Source organism: Gossypium hirsutum, chromosome A06, assembly GCF_007990345.1.
Source record: "Gossypium hirsutum isolate 1008001.06 chromosome A06, Gossypium_hirsutum_v2.1, whole genome shotgun sequence".
In the NCBI taxonomy this organism is placed as follows: domain Eukaryota; kingdom Viridiplantae; phylum Streptophyta; class Magnoliopsida; order Malvales; family Malvaceae; genus Gossypium; species Gossypium hirsutum.
In genome coordinates this window covers 45,799,291-45,806,199 of record NC_053429.1, presented here as the reverse complement: position 1 = coordinate 45,806,199, position 6,909 = coordinate 45,799,291, and the positions used below count along the sequence as shown (strand labels likewise).

Genomic DNA, 6,909 nt, shown 5'->3' with positions numbered 1-6,909 from the left:
GTACTTGATACAAAAGTGACAGAAACAAAGATTGAATCAGTACCAGTTGTGTGTGAGTATCCAGATGTATTTCCCAAAAAATTACCGGGTTTATTGCCTATTAGAAAGGTTGAGTTTAGTATTGAATTAGTACCGAGTACAACGCCGATATCGATAGCTCTGTACAGAATGACACCGACAGAGTTAAAAGAATTGAAAGCTTAGTTGTAAGAGTTGACAGATAAGGGTTTTGCTAGACCAAGTTTTTCTCCCTAGGGTGCACCTGTGTTATTTGTGAAAAAGAAAGATGGCACTATGAGAATGTGTATAGACTATCGACAACTCAACAAAGTGACGATCAAGAATAAATATCCTTTGCCACGAATAGATGATTTATTTGATCAGTTAAAAAGGGCAACAGTATTTTCGAAAATTGATTTAAGATCAGGTTATTATCAGTTCCGAGTTAAAGACTCTGATGTGCCAAAAACTACGTTTAGAACAAGGTACGGACACTACAAATTTCTTGTTATGCCTTTTGGTTTAACAAGTGCACCTGTTGTTTTTATGGACTTGATGAACCGAATTTTCAGGCCGTACTTAAACCGATTTGTAGTTGTGTTTATTGATGATATTTGGATTTACTCTCGTGATGAATCTGAACATGCCGAGCATTTGAGAATCATATTACAAACTTTGAAAGATAAACAGTTGTTTGCAAAGTTTAGTAAATGTGAGTTTTGGCTGTGAGAGGTTGGTTTTCTAGGACATGTAGTTTCAGCTACAGGTATTCGAGTTGACCCGAGCAAAATTTCTGCGATTATAGATTGGAAGCCTTCGAGAAATGTATCTGAAGTCTGTAGTTTTCTGGGACTAGCTGGCTATTATAGACGATTTGTGAAAGGCTTCTCGATGTTTGCTACTCTGATGACACGATTACTTCAAAAAGATATTAAATTTGAGTGGTCAAAAAAGTGTCAGCAGAACTTCAAATAGTTGAAAGCATTATTGATAGAGGCACCAGTATTAATTCAGCCTGAGTCAGGTAAACAATTTGTAGTTTTCAGTGATGCATCGTTAAATAGTCTAGGTTGTGTTTTGATGCAGGAAGGCAAAGTTGTAGCTTATGCCTCTAGACAGTTGAAGCCGCACGAAAAGAATTATCCAACACATGATCTAGAGTTAGCTGCGATAGTGTTCGCAAGGAAAATTTGGCATCATTACTTGTTTGGTGAGAAATTCCATATTTTTTCGATCACAAAAGTTTGAAATATCTAATGACTCAAAAAGACTTGAATTTGCGATAGCGGAGATGGGTAGTGTTGTTAAAAGATTATGAATTAGTGATTGATTATCATCCGGGGAAAGCAAACGTAGTTGTTCATGTGTTGAGCCGAAAGTCCTTATTTGCTTTACAAATGTTGAATACACAGTTAACGATGTATGATGATGGTTCGATAATAGTCGAGTTAAAAGCGAGATCGTTATTTTTACAGCAAATCTGTGAAGCTCAAAAGTTTGATAATGAATTGTAAGCAAAGCGAATTCAGTGTGAGTCGACTTCTGATTCAGAATTTCGAAGAGGGCCTGATGACTGTTTGATGTTTTGTGATAGAATCTGTGTACCAAGAAATTCTGAGCTCATCCGGAAGATTCTAAACAAAGCACACAGTAGTCGTTTATCAGTACATCCGAGAAGTACGAAAATGTATAATGATTTCAAACGGTTTTATTGGTGGCACGGTATGAAGCGTGATATCTCAGAATTTATTTCGAAATGTTTGATTTGTCAGCAAGTCAAAGCTAAGCGTCAAGTGCCGTCAGGTTTGTTACAGCCTATTATGATTCCTGAGTGGAAGTGAGATAGAGTAACAATGGATTTCGTATCGAGTTTGCCCTTATCTCCAAGAAAAAAAGATGCAATCTGGGTTGTTGTTGACAGATTGACAAAATCAGCTCATTTCATTCTAGTACGTATAGATTACACGCTTGATAAATTGGCTAAGTTATATATCTCAGAGATTGTTCGATTGCACGGAGTGCCATTATCCATTATTTTCAATAGAGATCCGAGATTTACTTCACGATTTTGGAAGAAATTGCAAGAAGCTTTAGGTACAAAGTTGCATTTTAGCATTTCATTTCACCCGTAAACAGATGGTCAATCTGAGCGAGTTATTCAGATACTTCAGGATATGTTGCGATGTTGCATTCATAAGTTTGAAGGTAGCTAGGAGAAATATCTACCACTGATTGAATTTGCTTACAATAACAGTTTTCAATCAAGTATTAAAATGGCACCGTACGAAGCTCTATACAGTTGTAAATGCCAAACACCTTTGCACTGGACTAAGCTTAGTGAAAGTAAGATTCATGGGGTTGATCTGATTAGAGAAACAGAAGAGAAAGTGAAAGTAATACACGATAGTTTGAAAGCAACTTCAGATCGACAGAAATTGTACGCAGACTTGAAATGGAAAGATATTGAGTTTCAGATCGAGGATAAAGTGTTTTTGAAAGTGTCGTCGTGGAAAAAGATATTACAGTTTGGTCGGAAATGGAAATTGAGTCTGCGATTTATCGGACCGTATGAGATTATTGAGCGAGTTAGGCCAGTGGCATATCAGTTATCTTTATCGTCTGAGTTACACAAAATACATCATGTGTTTCACTTATTGATGCTATGAAGATATCGATCCGACCCTTCACATGTCATTTCCTCGACCGAGGTTGAAATTCAACCAGATTTGTCATATGCTGAAGAATCGATTCGAATTTTAGCTCGTGAGATCAAAGAGCTCAGTAATAAGATAATCGCATTAGTGAAAGTATTATGGCATCGACATGGGGTTGAAGCTACATGGGAGCCCGAGGATGCTATGAGAAAACAATAACCGAATCTATGAACTGGTAAGATATTCGGGGACAAAAATCCCTAAGGGGGGAAGAGTTGTAACAACCCGGTTTTAGCTAAATCAGAACAGTGGTTTTGGAATCATGAATCCGATGTCAAAAAATTATTTTTAATATTATTTTATGTGTATATAGCATGAAAGTATGAATGTGTGAAATTTTCGTGAAGTAATTTTATCGTTTAATTGCTCGACTTGAGAAAAAGGACTAAATCGCGTAAAATGCAAAAGTTGCATGCTATTAGTTAAAGGTGTCAATTGCTCTTGGCTTTTAAATATGATGGCCTTAAATGGTAATTAGACCATTTTAAATGATAGTGGACAATTTTGGGTATATATTAAGTGATTTTAATGGTTATAAATAAGGTTAATTATGGTATTTTGTAAAAAAGTTAAAATAAGTAAAAATAAAGCACAAATTTCATTCATTATCATCTTTTTGCACCGAAATTAGAATAACAAGAAGGAAAAAAAATAGGGTTCTTCATTCGGCCATGAATAATTCAAGCAATTAGGTATGTTTTAAGCTCGATTTTTAATGATTTTTACATTTTTGAGATCGTAGCTTCGTAATCTAGCTAGCCCGTACCTTAGATTTTGAAATTGTTAAAGATTTTGAGAGTTTCCATTGTTAAATGCTTGAGTAATTTGATGATTGATGATAGATTATGAAGGATTGATAGATTTAATAGTTTTGTAAAGTGATTTTTGACAAAAATGTCAAATAGGGATTAATTTGTGAAATGTGAAAATTTAGGGTTGTAATGTAAAATAAATGAAGTTTTGGGCTGCTAGGGACCTATATGTAATTTGCCCAAGCTTGGGTTTAATGAAATTATGTGAATTTTGTGTGAAAGTGTGAAAGTTTAGGGGTTAAAGTGAAAATATTCCTAAATGTATGTTTTGGACTAAATTGAAAGAATATATGATTGAATAAGTCAATTTTGAATTCATATAGATCAAGAAAGAAAGAATTCAGATTTAGATCGGGGGAAAAGCAAGGTTATCGAGTAGTCGACCTGATCCGTCAATTTTGTATACGAGGTAAGTTCGTATAATTGAACTTAAATGTGTATCTATTTATTTGATGGATGAAATTGATATGGTAATTATTCTATTGGATAACTATTGAGATAGTAAATGAAATGTACGAATTGAATAAGGCAAGTTGCCGAATAAGACCATGACTGGGCTATGGAAAATCGAATAGAAAGACCATAACTGGGTTATGGCATGCGAACAAAAGACCACGGCAGGGCTTTGGCAATGTATGTGTAAGACCATAGTTGAATTATGGCATCAGAAAAATCGATGAATTTGTATCGTAAGCACTTATAAACCATAGCAGCTTGATAAGAGTATTTATGAGAAATAGAAATGTATCGGTACATGTATGTACGGAAAACTATTCAAGTATTGAAATAGATGAAGTTGAGAACTCACGAATGAGGATATGAATAAATTTTATGTTAGCTCATGAATTGATGCTTTAAATGTTGATGATATTATCTATTTTGAATTGCTATATGAATGTTATGAGTATTTCATGTTCACATACAAACTTGCTTACTTTGTTTAATTTTTGATGTTTTATAGTTCTGCAAAGCTAGCTCAGATTCGGGGATCGTCAGAGACTTCATCGCACTATCGATCATCTATTTTGGTAATTTTGAAGTTATGTATATATGGTGTATGGCATGTATAGACTTGAGTCATTTTGGTGTCATTTTGGTAGGTTTGATGGATATGTATTTTGGTCATTTGAGTTGGCGTAAAATGATGAACTTGTTGATGCTTATGAATGTGCAAATAGTTCTACTTTTAATGTTTGGTAGTAGACCTATAATGAATGAAAGGTATTGAAGTGGTTATGCATGTTTGGATTTGTTTTTGCTAAATGAATTATACATGTGAATTATGCTTAGGAAAGCAAATTAAATTGTTTGGTATTTGAATAGGTAAATGATTTGGAATTGAGTATTGAATTTAGTTGAAATGGATATGGTATGATTATGTATTGGTTGATGACTTTCAGCTACATAATTGTGTCTTAAAATGATAACATATGAGCTTGTGTAAGTATATTCAAAAAAGGTGGCAAATTGGCTTTGCAAATGGCCTATTTTTGTCCACACAGGCAGAGATACGGATGTGTGTCCCCTGGAAATTGAATTGAATTCAGTATCCTCCACATGGTCTCACACACAGACGTGTGACTGGCCGTGTGGTATATGTCAGTATACTCTCCAGTTTTCACATGCCCTGGCACACTGGCGTGTCCTCGGCCGTGTGATGCAAGTCAGTATGTATGCACTGTTTTCACACGGCCTAAGACACGGGGGTGTCTACTAGTCGTGTGAGGCACATGGCCTATTCACACGGGCGTGTGACCCTTGTATGATTGAAAAATTTCTAAGTTTTTCAAAATTTTTGTATGTTATCGATTTAGTCCTGAACCACTTCTAAAGCATGATTAATGCCTCGTAGGCCCTTATAAGGGACAATGTGATTGTTTTGAATGATATATGAGAATGAAAGCTTGAGGTTAATAAATGTAAGCTAAATGTTGTATATTGTTCGGTAATGCCTCGTAACCCTACTTCGGCAATGGATACGGGTTAAGGGTGTTACAGTTACTCCAAGAGAATTTTGGGTGGTTTTTCCAAGATGGGTTATAAAAATTGGACTGTGGTCCTTGCCTAACTCAATTTTGGTTCTACTTACCCATGTAGTACACGAATTCTAGATTTGATGGGCATTCTTCAAACAAGTTCCTTTCCCCACAATAAACACATGCTACATTTTCGAATTGATCCGGTGACTAAGCTACAAAATTATTAAACCCATTAGTAGTAAAGTTTTTAAGCATGAGGATATCGAAGATACTTGAGATCTGAGTGAAGTGAGAGCATTTACTTTATGTATTCCTGTGACTCATCTTCTTGATGTTGCTCAATTGGTTGGCCATTGCTAATTGTTGTGATAAATTCTCTCAATGATTTCATAATCCTCATTAAAAAACTTAGTAAAGCGAACACCATTAGCAAAAGTGTCTACTACCATTCTCATGTGAGCATTGAGACCATTATAGAACGTCTCTAATTGGAGTCAATACAGGATTCCATGATGAGGGCATCTTCATAATAGTTCTTTAAATCTTTCTCACACCTCATACAAGGATTCGTCATCCATCTATTGGAAGGTAATGATCTCATTTCGCAACTTAGTATTCTTTCTAGGTGGGAAGTACTTCATAACGAAGCGTTCTGCTAACTCTTACCATGTGCTGATAGAATCTGGTGGTAATGAGTTCAAGCAGGCTTGAGCTTTGTCCCTTAGTGAATATGGGAACAAATTAATCATAGTGCATCTTCGAGTACTCCAGCTAACTTGAAGGAATCACTCGCCCCCATAAATAATCTAAAGGTGAAGGTGAGGATCTCCTATCGATATTCTTCTAAATTGGCCCACTATTTGAAGCGTCTAGAACATGATTGGATTCATCTTGAATTTTTATGCCTCGATTTCAGGTCTCCTAATACCCAAATTAAGCCCATGAAACAATGGCATGAGATATTGTCTTAAGGCTCGATCCTTATCTCCATTCCCCTGGTTTTGGTTCTCAAGGTTCATCTCTTCGGTCCTTCTCTGAGCTGCTATTCTTCTTCTTTGTCGGAAAGTCCTATCTATTTCAGGATCTACGATGGGTAAGTTGATAATTTTATCAATACTCATAAACATCTAAAACAATCACAAAAAAAAATTAAATCGAAATTAAATAGAAAAATAAAAAATGCAAAATTAACAATTTTACAAATAATATCTTTAAAAATAGTCCCTGGAAACGTTAACAAAACTTGGAACAGCAAAATGTGCAAGTGTACATAACCGCAGTAAGTAATAAAGTGGCAAATAACGTCGAGTTATCGTACCCACAAGGACTACGAAAGAAATTATTCATGAAATGAAAAATTAAACAATTTGGTGTTTGAAAATATATTGGTTTAAAAAGGTTTTG

The 6,909-nt window shown here is 35.2% G+C and overlaps 1 non-coding gene across 1 annotated transcript; it reads left to right on the top strand.

The window, feature by feature from the left end:
* Positions 1-6,009: 6,009 nt before the first annotated feature.
* LOC121230987 (small nucleolar RNA R71) lies at positions 6,010-6,115 on the top strand. The gene has a single exon (XR_005929057.1). It is a non-coding gene; the product is annotated as a small nucleolar RNA R71 (small nucleolar RNA).
* The last annotated feature ends 794 nt before the right edge of the window (positions 6,116-6,909 follow it).